This window comes from Papaver somniferum, unplaced genomic scaffold (genome assembly GCF_003573695.1).
Source record: "Papaver somniferum cultivar HN1 unplaced genomic scaffold, ASM357369v1 unplaced-scaffold_118, whole genome shotgun sequence".
Classification (NCBI taxonomy): Eukaryota; Viridiplantae; Streptophyta; class Magnoliopsida; order Ranunculales; family Papaveraceae; genus Papaver; species Papaver somniferum.
This window is the reverse complement of record NW_020620825.1, coordinates 15,099,075-15,117,235: the sequence shown is the minus strand read 5'-3', so window position 1 is coordinate 15,117,235 and position 18,161 is coordinate 15,099,075.

Sequence of the window (18,161 nt, the reverse complement as noted above, 5' to 3'; positions counted from 1 at the left end):
CTCCAATAAACTTTATAGAGAATCAACTAGACAGTCAGACTTAATCTAGAGAAAAGTATTTCGAGGAGTTAATATCTCTCTCACTTGATTTGATCTTTACTCAAGCAAATAGAAATCTGCGAGTCTTTAGCAAATACAAGGATAATAACTTGGATGGTACCAAAGACCAATATCCAAGGATCAATCAATTTCCAATCAACAACCAAGGGTTTGATTTCACAATTGATCAATACAACGCACAACTTGTGATATTTCAATTATATAACAAAATATAATGCAAAATAGAAATAACACAGACACCGGAAATTTTGTTAACGAGGAAACCGCAAATGCATAAAAACCCCGGGACCTAGTCCAGATTGAACACCACACTGTATTAAGCCGCTACAGACACTAGCCTACTATAAACTAACTTCGGTCTGGACTGTAGTTGAACCCTAATCAATCTCACACTGAGTCAAGGTACAGTTACGCTCCTTATGTCTCTGATCCCAACAAGATACTACGCACTTGATTCCCTTAGCTGATCTCACCCACAACTAAGAGTTGCTACGACCCAAAGTCGAAGACTTGATAGACAAATCTGTCTCACACAGAAAAGTCTATAGGATTGAGTAAATCTGTCTCCCACAGAAATACCCAAGAGTTTTTGTTCCGTCTTTTGATAAATCAAGGTGAACAGGAATTAATAGATAACCCGGACTTATATTCCCGAAGAACGGACTAGTATTATCAATCACCTCACAATAATCTACATCGTATGGTAGCGAAACTAGCTATTGTGGAATCACAAACGATGAGACAAGATGTTTGTGATTTCTTTTTATCTTGCCCTATCGGAGATATAATCTCAAGCCAATTATTCAATTGAAATCGTACGATAGAAAATGGCAAGATCAGATCGCTCAACTACAAGAGAAATAGTTTCGTCTGGCTTCACAATCCCAATGAAGTCTTTCAGTCGTTAACCTACAGGGTCTCGGGAAGAAACCTAAGGTTAAAGGAGAATCGACTCTAGCAAACCAACTAGTATCACACAGGAGGTGTGGGGATTAGTTTTTCCAGATGCTAGATGTGTTCTTTATATAGTTTTCAAATCAGGGTTTGCAATCTAAGTTACCTTTGTAACAAAGCATTCAATATTCACCGTTAGATGAAAAAACTGATTCAACCAAGCTAATATCTTTCAACCGTTAGATCGAAACTTAGCTTGTAACACACACTAATGAAATGTATTCATTTAGGTTTGAGTAACCATACCTAAACGTGTACACTTAGTTGGTTCACAAATACTTAACCAATGGTTAGCCATATGAGCACTTTCATATTAACCGTATTCATCTTTCTCATAACTAGTTCAAATGACTCATAAGAACTAGTTGAAGAGTTGTTCAATTTCTTAGGTCTTTATTCATAGACACGATTGAAACAAAACCGGTTTGATCCACTTGGATCAATTCATGAACAGTATAGCCACTGTTTGCAAAGATTGCATTCCTTATAATTTATTGTTTGAAGTTCATGAACTACCGATTTGAGATATCACCAGCTTGAGTATGCGTACCTTAGCTACCGGATTTGAGTTTACAAACTCAGCAGAAATTTACGGTTCGAAAACTTCTGTGGGTACACGTACCTAAGGTGACTGGTTTACAAGTTTGCAAACTACAAACTCAGCAAAAAAATTCGGTGGAAAACTTCCGCCAGTACGCGTACCCAACCTGTCTCCTTCACCAATACCGCATGCACACATATGCACGCACTTGGATTCTGGTACATGGATTTATACACTAATGTGCGAACACACTATATATGCTTATATCCATAGATGGTAATCTCAACTCTACATTTCGATCATTGAAACATTATTCTATAATGTTATAACAATCGTTATTCACGACTATCGTCATCAAAGCTATTTTCAAGATTGAAACATCATCATGACTTTCTCACGGGTAAAGATGAAAATGGTTAAAGAAAAAGCTTACCAACACATATTTCGAGAAAAAGATAGGCGAGTAAACTCGGTTCGAAATAGCAAATGTGTATGTATGAAAACTATCATACTTATACGACTTTGTCTCAAGAATAGGAGATAGAATAGACTTTTGAGTGATAGATAAGTTCAAGTCTCCACATACCTTTTAGTCGGATGAAGTTCCACTTATTCCTCGAGTAGTTCTTCGTCTTCGTAAGATGATTGCCATGAAGTCTGGAGCTTCAACTACACCTGACTATCCTAGACCGATACTTAGTCATAAGTAAACTAGAAATCAAGACATATAGTTTTGATCACTAATGTTGACAAACATGCTTGAGTTAGCAACGCATGCGAGTTTGACCGAGAAATGCTCCAACACAACATATGAAGTGCTTCCTGTCAAAGAAGATTTAATCAAAAAAAAAATGCACTCATATATCTTTCTTCGAAAATCATATATTTGTGTTAAGAATCAGGGGACCAACCCAACTACTCTTTCAGGCTCCAACTTCCCATAGGTATGTGAAAAATCACACTCATTATATGGGTACCGATATATGATATTAGAGAAACTAAAAACAATCATTATATCAGTATATAGATTGCCAACTCTAAATCGTATAAAGCATATGAAGTGCTTCCCGTCCAACACAACTGCTTTTCCAGGCTCCAACTTCTTGCAGTTAAATGAAAAATCACACATATTATATAGTTATAATTGATATCGGACATTAGTGACACAAAAAATAACACGATATATAAATTGTCAGCCTGTGTAGCATGTACACTCCAGTATTCTTGTTGTGTCCGCGCCAGATGCGCGTTGGACACCGACACGATGCGCACACATGTGCGCACCACGTGTTTTAAATCTGGACACACTGCAGACGCAACTGGACACTTAAATGGACGCATTTGAGTAACAAAAAAATGAAGATAATATTAAGAAGATCAAAGAGACATGGTGATGTTTGTCACGTTGTTTGTCCATTACATACAAAGATAAGCTAATAAAAGCTTATTTCATTAAAATTGTTTTTTTTGTATTTGCATGATTAGAATATTTGATATACTACACATAAGAGTATAATCTTAGTATATAGAAATTATATAATTAATATATATAAACGTGGTTTGAATTTTGTCGGTCCCTGTGTCCGTGTCGTGTCGTTTTCGTTCTATGCTTGCTGTCAGCTATTAAATAGTGCAAAACATACATAGTAATTAAGAAAATGCATTGATATATCAATTTTTAAAAATCAAATATATTTTTATAAGTGTCGGTGTAAGGCCTTTATTGAGTTTTTCTGTGAAAGAGACACCCTACCCTAATGTCGGTAATGTCATTAATATCGGTAATCTAGTAGTTAACATGTCCTATGCACCGGATACGATGGCCATTGGTCTTTATTTTGTGAGGCATGTCTTTACCTCGCACCCGTCTTAGAAGATCTCTTAATTAACATCTGCATTGTATAATGAAAACACCAATTATCGTTTAAGTAGGTCACTAATTGAAATCTAATTATGCTATTACCAGGGACGAAGTAAAGTAGGGTCTAGTGGGTCGATAGACCTTACTTGGTTTTGAGATCAGTTAGACGTAGTCTTAATTTCTTTGAAATTAGTATTCGGGGGCAAATTTATATTATTAAATCAAAAATATTGGATCAAGTTGTAAAATGATATAGCCACAATAAAAATACACCAAATGTAGGGCATACATATGTAATTATAATAACTATTGAGTGGTGTGGGTCATAAATCACGATCCAATGCTGACACCAAAAGCATGTAATAAGGTTTCAACCTACTTAAGAAAATGTGCCATTTGTGGAAATCAATCCACGATGTAAGTGGAATTTGATATAAAGACACAGGACTTGGGTGAAAATGATATATATACGACATCCTATACAATCCAAAATTTGTACCATAAACATCATAACATATGAATTGTAATGGGTATTTCTTGGCTCCTCAAAAAAGCTTCGGTGATAACCACTCCCAAGTCCCAACTCCTTTGTAAGCGTTTGCATCCTTCACATTATACGAACAATGCTTCTGAAGTAAACAAAGATATCTCTTTGTTTGTGTGAAAGGATCCGGCATTTTAATTAAGCAAGGGCTAAAAACAAAAGGGTGCCAAAAACATATATGTAGAGGGAATATCCACCAATCCTAAAATGATTTTGACCGACCAATTTTTATTATATATCATATTTATGATTTCAGAAATGTCCACATATTCCAAATCCTTGATGAGAGTTCACAAAACACCAAAAATATTTTTAAGCATTGCCCAGAAAGCGCTAACTGTAAATGATAAAAGTGTTGATAAAAATGTTTATTAGTGAACAAAATAAAGAAAAACCTTACAGGATCTACATCATGTTTGTCGTATATCCCTGTCACCGGCATCAACTACATCTTCAAAGAGAGTTTCTCTTCCTCTTTGATTTCACCTAAAAAGGAAAACCAAAAAAGAATAAATGAACCACAAATGGAGTAAAGACGCAACTTAAGAGTTAACAATTACAAAGTCACAAACAAAATTCTCTATAATGCAATCAAGCTACTTGCTAGACTCTTGATAATAATATATAATAACAATGAATTCTAAATATCTCGCCATCTTGGTTGAGTGACTATAATTTAGACATAGCAAAAAATGAAAAATAACACATAAGCTACTTACTTATAAAACCAAAGTTTATAGCGCAAAGTACAAATATACATACGTTGAACTTAAGATGCATAAGCATCTCGATCTTAGATTGTTGATATTGCTCTTCCAAAAGAAAAGGCATACATGCATTAGCTGTATTTCAGCTTAATTAGGATCTGCAAGAACAAGAACTAAATATTTTTTGTCAGACAGAAATGGTCAGTCAATAGTTAATGTCATTTTCTTGACCCCCAATCACCCACCATAATTCAGACTAAGCTAATTAAGATGGCTAGTCATGTTCTAGATGCGTAAAATCTTTACTGCTCTTTCACGAATACTGGCCTGATGCTAGCTTAACATGTATGTACGTATAAAATGCTCTACCAGAGAAAGAGGACTTCCGACTACATGGCCAAAGCAAACTACGCACAGAAGGAACACTATTGGATTAACCTCGAATATTGCTTCGACTCTCTCAACAGCTTCACTCGTATGTCTCCTCTGTTGACTGTTCCTCATCTCTGTCATAAGGTTACACAATAATTTATTATCATCGACATTAAAAATGATGTAAAATTTCTTAGTTGCTTGGTTAACTTAAGTTACAATTGGATCCTTTTATAATGGATTCATGGTTTGCGTGGTAAACGAAAAAAATGTCGGCGGAATTTTGAATTTCAACTTATGGTTGTAGTCTTTCTGAAATAAACACAAAATAAGACAAAAACTCTTAGAAAACAAAAAAATGAAATTGATACAATCTAAAAATAAATCTTACAGAATGTTAAATTGATAATTGAAGAAAAATTCCGTTACATCATTTCTCAAAGCCAATGTAAGTAGCTCAGGGATGAAACTAATACCAGCATAAAAAAAAACAAAAAAAAAACTAGAACACCAGTACCTACACCTTTCAGTATCATTAACTTGTACCTGAGATAGTTATTCGTAGGACTTCCATTAAAATGCAAACGTACAAATCTATTAGAGACAATTATAGTATTGCAAAACACCAAGATGTGTATGAGGTAGAAACACTACATACTAAAAAAAAATGCTAGGACATCAAAGACGAAAGGTCACACAAAGGATTGGATATCTCACAACAGGAACCAAGAAGGATTATGCTGGATGGTAATTCTTTATTTATATGCGCTTGTATTTTGCACCAACGGTCCAACCTGGTAATATATATTAGAATAGCAGCAAAAGATAGAACCGCAAGTGCTATTGCATCAGTTACACCACGTGGTAACATTGGCACTGGTTGTCCCGTTCTTCTGTTTAGAAAGGAAAAGTAAAAAACACACCACGAACAGGTTTGGAACATGCATCGCCACTCTATAAATTGTACCTAAAAAATAATGATCTTGTAGTAATCAACCATTGCCTGCAAAATAAAACAAAAAAGTAATTCAGTATGAAAGACATCAACTTAATTAGAAGAGAGATGATAATGACGAAAATCAAATAAGAAACTAATATGAAAATATAGGGCTAGGAGAAAACTTGAAAAAATATCAGATATGATTATACAAATAGTGAGAAGCATACCCGATAAGAATAGGAGAATATGAGCAAAATCATAAAACGATGAGTTCTTGGCTTCACTTGAGTGCTTTATATGGAGAACGACCAAGCCCAAAAAAACCATAGGAAATAATACTAATCTAACCCCTAAAAAGTTATGTAATTTTTATAATTTTAGAGTGTAATGTCTATAATTTTGGAGAGCTACGTTAGTTTTAGATAGTCACATATCCACGATTAGTTGTTGCAACTTTTTTGTATAGAAAATATGGAACATATCGTCTAGAAATAGAAATCGTCGATATTTGAAAAGGGCATCAAAGGATTTTTTTTAACTTATAAAGAATGAAACTTAGGCAAATCAGATTTTTAGATTTCTCAAAGATTTTTCGCCACGATTTTTTACCTTGTTAATAAAATTAGGAGACTTATTACACTATAAGTATCCCAAAATATAACGATATTAATATTAATTAAAGGTTTTTTACCTATAGTTATTAGAAAGTCTAGGCAAATCAGATATTTTGTCTGTTATTGCATTCAATATTTATATTATAAATCAGATTTTTTATACTATAATATATTCATAGATTGTTTACTTTAAAAATGATCTACAAAAATATAAATTAGACTTTTTGGATTTTACATGAGATTATAAAAGATTCAAAAAATATAAATCTTATTATCTTATTTCATAAATAGGTAGAATTGATTTTTTTTTTTATTTTAATCATAAATGTCTGAAATTAATATAGTAGTTTTCTTTGTCATTTATAGGTTTTTTTTCCTTACAAAAGATTCAAAAAATATAAATCTCATTATTTTATTCCATAAATATGTTGAATTGTTATATGGCCTACAACCCATGGATGTGCGGTCCATTATATGACTAGGGTTTTCCCTTTGTTATGTATATAAAGAACATTATGCCTATGTAATATCTCTCTGCCTCCATATCAATATGAAGTTCATGTTTCTTTTCTCTTGGTTTTTTTTATTTTTTTTATTTTTTTCCTTTCTAGTCACAATGATTTATGCTAACTCTGATAGTTGTCCTGGTTGATTAATTTGTTATTTTTTTATGCAATCTGATGATAACATATCACATGTGCTTGTCTGTTTACCAAACTATGAATAAGATTGGTCATGATGTTGATGATTATTACAACGAGGGCTTGAGGGATTTGCTTTGTTTTTAATGTTTTTGTTTCGTCTTGATATGGATTACTATTATAATATATCTAATAAGAGGAGTGGCGAATCTACCCCACTGGCCCCCCTAAATTTTTGGAGTAAAAGAATTCCGATGTAATTTTTGCTAAAAACAATCTTGTGCCCCCCTAGCATTTAGGGCAAAACTTGCAGTTTCAGTTGTATACTTCTCTAAACTAATTTCAACCTTATCCGCATAAACCAACACGAAACCGTCCTAAAATTAAGGATAGTTTCCATATAATCATATTCTATCGAAATCAAGATGATTTCCTTGTATTTGAAGTTCGTGGATCATTCAAATAAACATAAGACTAATCATCCTTATATTTGAAATTTGTGGATCATTCAAATAAACATAAGACTAATCAAATTTTTGTCCATATCTTTCCGATTCCAAATATGGGTTTGTACTGTTATCTCCTAAGTACTCTAATTTTTGATTTTTTTCTTCTTTAATCACTCAATTCATTTACTTTTTTTTACTGATTGATGCAAAAAATAAATAAATTATGATGGTGGATTTTTTATTTTTGTAGAGTTGAAGAAACTCATCAATTTTAAGGAGAAACATAGCATTTCTACAAATAGCAGGTGTGTGTCATTCCTCAGTTTTGCTGTGATAAGATAACTAAATTGTTTTTTACTTAAAATTGTTCTTTCATGGCTTAATAAGCATATTTCTTTTTGAATTTTATTTGGGAATTTAGCTAGATAACACTTTCTTATTTGTTACTAATTTTATTCAATAATATAGTATTTTACAGTGTGAATGAACTTTATGGAATTTAGTTTACTTCCATATTGATGTGTAAAATTTGTTTCAGTTACAATTTTAGTTATGTTCTTCAAGAATAAAGTGTGCCCCCGTTGAATTTTTGTTGTGGATTCGTTGTTGAATAAGAGTATGATTGCTATACATATATATATATGTCCTTGTTTACTAGCATAATTAAGATCTATTTTGTCCTTGACTATGTACCTATGTATATATATAGACGATGTTTTCTTGTCTTATGCATCTTTGTATTGATCTGTCTTTTATCCTAGGATATACACTACTTGCAGTGCTTTGAATAGATTGATATCACATGTCTAGGTTAGGAATATGTAGTACTGTTCGATTTGTTTTTTGCCTTTCTGGTGTTCTCTGTAACGTATGCCTTGATATTGTAACGTATGCATTATAATTACCATCACTTGTCAAATCTCTATTTTCACAGATAATTATTATGTCAGTTTTTGTTTTATTTTTTATTTTTATTTATGCTTGAAAAAAAAATTTGATTGCTGATTGACATGATATATGCTATATTTAAAATAATAATATAATAACTATTCTATTTTTTTTAGTGCTATGTTTGTAACGTAGTATAGAATTTTAGGATTTCATTTAAATTTCCTTTATTATTGTAACTCACTTAATTATAATGTGTGACTCTATATTATCTAAAAAAAATAAATTAAGCTATAATTTTTGTAATTATTTTCTCAAAACTTTTGTAACGTCTGTACCATCATGAGTATGATATTATTGAGGATTGACTAAGTATTGTTGGTCCCATGGGGTTATGATTATTGATCCATTTTTTTTAGAACCATCAAGAAATTTGGTTTATAAAAATATGGTACTGGAATTAGTCATACTAATGTTCATTACTCTTATCTTTGTAGATGGATCCAATTCGAACTGAATTTGAGCTTTTGGACTCAGCTGGACTTGAGTACCATCGTTAGGTAGCTGATGTGGAGACTAATTTCGTGGCGAAAGGCTACACCACTACTATCAAGCCTTCAACCGCTGCAAATGCTGTTCCAGCGACTGAAAAAGAAAAATCCAATGCCCTCATGTTTCTCAAAAGGCATATTGACCGTAACTTACGATGGGGCTACCACCATTTGAAGACACCTAAGGAATTATGGGATGCTCTCGAAAGTCGTTTCGGGAATGTTCACGATTCTTTACTTCCACACCTACAAGTCCAGTGGAATGAAATCCGCTTCTTGGATTATGTCAAAGTGAATGATTTTCAAAAGAACATGCTGCAGCTACACGCACGTTTGGATTTTTGTGGCACCAAACTAACTGATTCTGAAATGATCCAAAATACACTGTCAACTTTCCTAACATCTTCAATGATACTAGCGAACCAGTATCGATTGGAGGTGGATACCAAAAGGATAACCACTTTTAGTAAGTTGATTAACTTACTTCAAGTCTCCGAAAGGCATAACGAAATCCCTGTCAACAATAATGCCAGAGCTGTGGGCAAAAAGAAAGTTCCTGAAGCAAATTATGGAAAAGTTAATAGAGGAAAGAACCCCAAAAGTAAGAGGGGTGGACATGCTGATCATTCACATTCCCATGATTCATATTCCCGTACTCCATACGCACGTGGAGAAAGCAACACACGTGGAAGAGGATACAAGGGACCCAACAGAGGTCACGGGCGTGGCCAAGGGAGTGGTGGTAACTCAAATGTTTGGAATAGAGATGTACCTTCTGGCCCAAGTGGTGGCAGCTCCAACGTCGAGAAAGCTCCAAGAAATCCCCCTATCAAAAAGGACGAACTTGGAAACGGGCCTTGTTATAGGTGTGGATACAATGCACATTGGCACCAACAATGCAAGTCTAGTAACAAAGTTGCATACATCAACAAGAAGTATCGAGAGTCTGTGGAACAAGAAGATAACTATCTGGAAGAAGATGAGAATGCCCCTGACGTTAAACTCACTATATCAGATTTCCAAGGCAACAAGAGTCATGCCATATTGGATACCCCGGATTTCGATTGATTTTTATTTATTTTTTAGTTACCTTTTGATCTCAGATGTTTATTTTAGTGTTTTACGTCTTAGTAGACTTTGGTTTAAATAATTTTTCTTGATGGCTTGGACTACTTTATATGTCATCATGATTAAACTTATGAATGGATTATCTATGAGTATTTATTATATTAATCATATTTTGATGATAGTTTAATAGATTTTTTTACTTTGATAAATCTGCTGTTTAGCATGCATATTAGAATGAAAAACATATCATTCTAGTAAGACTCAAATTCTCCAAAGTACATGAGATAAATTATTCAGATTTTGTAACAATACCACATTATCTACTTGTAGAAATGTCTCAAGGAGAGATTGAATGTCTGGCTGATAGTGGAACCACCCATACTATCTTAAGAAATAGACCATTGTTTGTTAACTTGACCCCTTTTAATACATATGTGACTACGATGATTGGATCATCACAAGTAATAATTGGGCGAGGTAATGTTCAATTCATGTTGCCGAATGGTACAGTGATTAAAGTCAGAAAAGCTCTATATGCACCAAGAGTTAACCACACCTTGTTAAGTTTCAAAGATATTCGTGCAAACGGTTATCATTTGGAAACTCACAGTGAAAATGGAATTGAATACATACATGTTACCTTTGATGAATGTGGAAGAAAACACATCTTAAAGAAACTAATGAGTCAATCTAGTGGATTATATCTCACCACTATTCAGGTTATTAAATATCATGTTGTTACCAACGATGAGTTGTTGAATAGTGAGTCATACAGGCTTTGGCACGACCGAGTAGGGTACCAAGGTTGTGACATGATGATCCGTGTTGAAAAGAACTCACATGGACATCCCTTCTTTCGAGGAAAAAAGAAAATGGGACAACAGACTGTTACAGTGAAAAGTAACCAACTACTAACTGGTGAGAGTGTTACTCCAACACGACAGTTTCCTTCTCAAGAAGCTGATGCGCAACATATTTCTCATGCTGCTTCATTGACTATGTCAAAAGCACATCATTTATTTTTCAAAGCCCGTTCTTTAGCAAAAACAGGATCGAGACCATCATACGCTAAAGATACCAAACAAAATATCCCATTTTTACATAGGATACAAGGTGATATTTGTGGACCTATACACCCAGAATGCGGACATTCAGGTATTTTATGGTTCTGGTAGATGCTTCGACTCGTTGTTCACACGTTGCATTATTGTCCACAAAAAATGCTGCATTTGCAAAGCTTCTAGCACAAGTTATTCGTTTGAGGGCTCACCACCCTGATTACCCTATCAAGTCTATCAGACTTGATAATGCTGGAGAATTCACATCAAAAGGATTTGATGATTACTGTATGTCTAACGGAATAGACGTAGAGCATCCCGTACCCCATATTCACACTCAAAATGGTCTCACAGAAGCTACTATCAAAAGGTTACAGATGATTGCTAGGGCACTGGTTATGCGTACCAACCTGCCTATTACTGCCTGGGGATACGCTATATTGCATGCAGCTCTACTTATTCGTTTTCGACCCACTGCTAGCCAACCATTTTCTGCGTACCAGTTGGTAACTGGATATGAGCCTGATATTTCACACTTACGCATATTTGGTTGTGCCGTATATGTTCCTATTACGCCCCCACAACGTACTAAAATGGGTCCACAAAGACGATTATGTATTTATGTTGGATATGAATCACCAACTATTATCCGCTATTTAGAACCTTTGACAATCGATCTTTTTACTGCTAGATTTGCGGATTGTCACTTTGATGAGACAAACTTCCCGTCGTTAGGGGGGGATAAGAAAAAATATTTTCTAAGGGAATGACATGAATTGTCGTGGTGTGTTCCCATGTTGTCTCACCTTGATACCCGTACTCCACAATGTGAGGGTGAAGTAAAACGAATCATCGATCTTCAAAATGTAGCAGATTCGATGCCTGAAGCATTTACCGATATCGCCAAAGTGACGAGATCACATATACCAGCTGCAAATGTGCCTGGTTCGATCAATACTCACCCAAGGAAGAAGAGAGTGAGTAAGGAACAATCCGATCCATTTATCATCAATGCAGATAATCCTTCTCATGAAGTTGTCTCTGTTTATAGTTATGTCCATGAATCAATACTGGAGGACGCTCCGATGTTTGAAATGATTCCAGAGAACAAAGAAATCTCTATGGATTATGAGAGTGCATATGTGTTGATGGAGAGATCCTCCACGCACATTGATGATATATTTGCATATACTGTTGCTTAAGAAATCATAGAGCACGATGGTATCGAACCACGCTCTATAGCAGAATGCCAAAGAAGAGCAGATTGGCCTAAATGGGAAGTTGCAATCCAGGAAGAAATAGATTCACTGGCAAAGAGACAGGTATTTGGTGCGGTAGTGCTAACCCCACTAGGTGTAAAACATGTAGGACGTAAATGGGTATTTGTCAGAAAGCGTAATGAGAATAATGAAGTCGTAAGATATAAGGCTTGCCTTGTGGCGCAAGGTTTCTCAAAACTCCCTGGAATTGATTATGAAGAAACATATTCTCCTGTAATGGACGTCATAACTTTCCGCTACCTAGCTAGTTTGGTAGTTTCAGAAGGACTTGAAATGCATCTTATGGATGTGGTTACAACATATCTCTATGGGGATCTTGATTCAGAGATATACATGAAAGTGCCTGATGGCTTTCCATTACCCGAATCAAATAACTCTAAAACACGGAGTGCGTTTTCAATTAAGTTGAAACGCACACTTTACAGATTAAAACAATCCGGGTGGATGTGGTATACCCGTCTAAGTGATTATTTGATAGGGAAGGGATATACAAATAATGAGTTATGCCCCTGCGTATTTATAAAGAAAACGAGTTCCGGATTTCCAATTATAGCTATTTATGTTGATGATATGAACATAATAGGTACTCTTGATGAAATAAGAGAAACCGCAAGCTAACTGAAATCTGAATTTGAGATGAAAGATCTTGGGAAAACTCGGTTTTGTCTAGGACTTGAACTAGAACACCGAGCCTCTGAAATATTAATCCACCAGTCTTCATATGTCCATAAGATATTCAGGCAGTTTAATATGGACAAAGTGCACCCTGCTAGCACTCCCATGATTAGTCGAAGCTTAGATGTAAATAAGGATCCATTTCGTCCTAAGCAAGACGACGAAGAAGTATTAGGAGCTGAAAATCCTCACATAAGTGAAATAGGAGCATTATTGTACTTAGCACAATGTACTCGACCAGACATTTCATTCTCAGTGAACTTGTTAGCTAGATATAGCTCCGCGCCAACGCAATGTCAATGGAATGGTATAAAGAATGTATTTAGATACCTTAAAGGAACCACTGATATGGGTTTATTTTATCCCTATGAGGACAAAATGAGGAATGCTAAGACACCCCCTACACTGAAACCCCAAATAATGTTTTGGTTGGTTTTGCTGATGCTGGGTACCTTTCAGACCCACATAAAGCTCGATCTCAAACTGGTTATGTATTTACCATAGGGAACACAGCGATATCCTGGCGATCGACCAAGCAAACTCTTGTGGCTACCTCCACGAACCACTCTGAGATCATTTCCCTACATGAGGCAGTTCGTGAGTGTATATGGTTAAAGTCTATCATTACACATATTCGAGGGACAAGTGGTTTGAATTCTACCACTGAAGAGCCGGCGTACATTTATGAAGATAATGCAGCTTGTATCGAACAAATGAAGCAAGGGTATATCAAGGGTGATAATACGAAACATATTTCACCAAAGTTCTTTTACAATCAGCAACAACAGTGTCTCTTAAACATTCAAGTCAGCAAAGTACCTTCTGATGAGAATGTGGCAGACTTATTTACTAAGTCACTTCCTAAGTCCTTATTTGAAAAACATGTAAATAATATCGGACTAAGGAAATTGTCCAAACTCCCCTGAGTACAATCAGGGGGAGATGGCGACATCAGGAGGAGTATCTGATGATATGATGTCGACATCTAGCTTGGTGTGCTGAACTCTTTTTCCCTTAATCGAGATTACTTTTTCCCACTAGGTTTTGTTACTCGACAAGGTTTTTAATGAGACGACACCAAGATTACAATTTATCGATTTAGGTTTTTCTTTTCCCACAAGGTTTTTCTGTTTTAGGAATTTCAGAAGCGACAAGAGAAGTGGTCAACTTTATGGATCAACTTTACTAGGACTCAGCACATTGTGCTCTTTTCCCTTCGTCAAGGTTTTGTCCCGTTGGGTTTTCCTTGTCAAGGTTTTAATGAGGCAACACATTTGAAGTTCCACTTTTGAACCACACAAGGGGGAGTGTTATAGGGCCTACGGCCCATGGATGTGTGGTCCATTAGATGACTAGGGTTTTCCTTTTGTTATGTATATAAATAACATTATGCCTATGTAATATCTCTGCCTCCATATCAATAAGAAGTTCATGTTTCTCTTTCTCTTGGTTTTACCTAATTATTACTCCATTATGAATTGATTTTATTTATTTTTTAGTCATAAATGTACGAAATTAATATAATAGTTTTTTTATAAAAAATACATGAAATTATAAAAGATTTAAAAAATATAAATCTTATTATTTTATTTTATAAATATGCTGAGTTGATTTTTTTTTATTTTAATCATAAATGTCTGAAATTAATATAGCAGTTTTCTTTATTTTTTGTATTTTCACGATAAAATTAATATAACAATTTTCTAAATAATGATGGCCGTCCGTTGCGTGTGTCCCAACCACCTACCCAATCTACATTGCACATCGTTAGATCAATGCACCGTATCTCACGAAATTTTATCCGACGAATACGAATGGTTTTTCTCCGAGCCAATGAGAGCGCGCGGTTATGCTCACCAACCAATAAGAGGGAAGGTAAGCTCCACCAATGCTACTTTTATTCTGGATTGAGAGATGAGATTGAGTTTTTAGGTTGTTGATATTGATAAAAAGATATAATGAACTTTTTGAGAAAATTCTGCAGTATTGATCTTTCCCTGATCCACTATTATGTGAAAGTACTGTATTTACTTCGTACGTTTTCTTATGTTGAGTGATCTCCGATTAAATTAGTCATAAAGTTTTTCTCTTTTGATTAGTTTACTCGATGATATTTTGGACATTAACAAATCGCGTCCAAAGAAATTATTCTTTTCTCGTAAAAGTAAGGTCGCTCATGTTGTTCTCTTGGGAATGACATCAAATGATGGAGAGTTCTTAAATGAACTTATGCTTAATTTCCATATCTTTGTGGGGAGAGCGGTTATGGAATTTGAAGGGGTTAACTTGTATCTTAATAAACTCCTTAGTGAATACACTAAGTTTCGGCTATGTGAAATCATCGAAACATAATTGATATGTTTCCTTTTAGTCATGAATTATATTTTGAGAATTCATTATGATCCATAGTTTCCGTACCTTTGCCAATTTATGTTGACAAAAAGTGGGATAATTATTTAGTAGTTCACACTACATACATATGGTTTACGGATCATTATGTAAGGGGAAGTTGTTTTCATTATAAGATGGAAGTATTGACTAAGGGGGAGTGATACAATATCACCGTAGTATTATTTCAAAGTTGTGATGCAAATTCGACTTTGATTCTATATAATAATACTATGACACTTAATAACAATGATTGAGAACCTTCGTTTTCATATTGTTATTGCTAAAGATCTTCAACAACAATGAACACATTCGGAATCAATGGAAAACTTGAAGTAACAAAGAATTCAAGGAAGTTGAAGAGCCAAGGAAATCAAGCATGATGGATCAGAATCTACAAAGTTTATTTATTTTGTAATCCATATGTATTAGTAGTTTTGTCACTAAAATTGCCAAAGGGGAGATTGTTAGAGCACTGCTCGGTCGAACTCGCAAGCGTTGCTATCTCAAGCTTGTTTGTCAAGTTTAGTTGATCAAAACTATATACTTGATTTCTAGTCTACTTATAGTTATGTCTCGGATTAGGATAGAAGTGTACAGTTGAGATTTAGACTTCATGTCGTTCACCAATTGAAGAATAAGATCTACTGAAGAGCTTGGAGGAAATTCATCAACAAAATGTATGTGGAGACTAAAACTTATCTATCACTCAGAAGTCTATTTTATTCTATCTTCTAAAGAGACTACGTCATATAGCTATATAGACTTTTACATTACACACAATTAAAATTTCAATCCAAGTTTATCTCGTTTATCTATTTCTCGAAATACGTGTTGGAAGATTTTAGCTTTAGCTAAGTTCATCATCTACTTGACGAATTTAGTTGGAAACAATTTATTTGTTGGAAACTAAATTTTAAGTGAAGATGATCATATGAAAATTACCTTGAACATCTTACATGATTAGTGTGAGACAGTCAATTGATGTTAACTTGGGAAGTTTCAGATTGATCGATTAATCACTTGAAAATTACTTGAAGCTAGTGGTATTATAAGATTACGATTGTTGTCTTCTAAGGATGTTACAATGATTAAATGAGATTTTAGAACGACTGCCAATGCCTGGATATTACATAACATGTATACTTTGTATGTGCACTATGTAGCTCTAATTCAGGTCCAGAACTCTTGTTTGCGAACGAATTTACCTGTGAAAAGGTCCGGATCTGTTATTCGCGTACTTTGTTTGCGAACGGCTAGACAGGGCTGAGTCCGGAACTTTTGTTCGCGTACTCTATTTGCAAACGGCACGGCAAGGCCAAAGTCCGGAACTATTGTTCATGTACTCTGCTTGCGAACACAGTGGTAAGGTTCTAAAATCGGTAAGCATGAAATACATACTCATGAACTCAAGTTCGTTTGCGAACTAAAGTCCCTGGAACTTTAATGAAATAAGGTCTGTGAACTTGTTTTACAAACCGTGGCATTAAGTTCATGAATTAATTCTTGTATAAGTACTTTGTACAATTACAAAAAAAATCGATTTTGTTTCAAATGGTTCATATATATTTTATGAGATAGTGAACATTTGAACAACTCTATTGAAACACATTTAGATTCATTTGATTATCTATCATGATTTATTGATCATCATATTTTATCTAGAAGTGTTAGATGAATGTGGATAAGTTTTAAGTATTCATGTGGCTAACTTCGGTAACTATTATTGAGATAAAAAGTTATACACGTTTGGGTGCGGTTCATCCATATCTAAAAATAGGTATATTTCATTTGTGTGTATTAAGTTAATTAATACCATCTAACGGTGAAGATTGATTGCTTACTTTCTAAGCAGACTTAGCTTGAATCTTAAATCATGAGTTCATCTAACGGTGAATATCAATTGCTTTGTTACTAAGCTATCTTAGCTTTGATTGTAAGCAACCCTGATTTGAAAGACTATATAAGGGAGAACTCTAGCATCTGGGAAACCTAATCCAGACACTTTCGTGTATCCTAGGTGCAAACTAGAGTTGATTCTCCTTTAACCTAGGTTTTCCAAAACCATTATTAGGTTAACGACTTGAAGACTTCATTTGGGATTCGTGAAGCCAAATCCAACTATTTTATCTGTAGTTGAGTATTCTGATCTTACTTTTTCTATCGTATTGAGTTTTATCTTCACTAAGATTTACTCGAGATTTATCTCCGATAGGTAAGATATAAAAAGTAATCACAACAATTCTTCGTCTCAGACTCTTGTGATTCCTCAATAACTTCTTCTGTTAATCAGTTAGGTTATTATAAGGTGACTAATATTTCTAGCCTGCTCTTCGGGAGTATAAGACTGGATTATTAGTTGAGTTTCCTATTCACCTTGATTTATCTAAAGAAGGAGATAAAACCAGAATAGACATATCCGTGCGAGGCAGATTTGTTTATAAGAGCAACTTTTAGTTGTGGGTGAGATCATGTAAGGGAATCAAGTGCACAGAGTCCTGCTTGGATTCAAGAGGCGTAAGGAACGCAATTGTAGCTTAACCAGTGTGAGACTTGGTTAGGGCTCAACT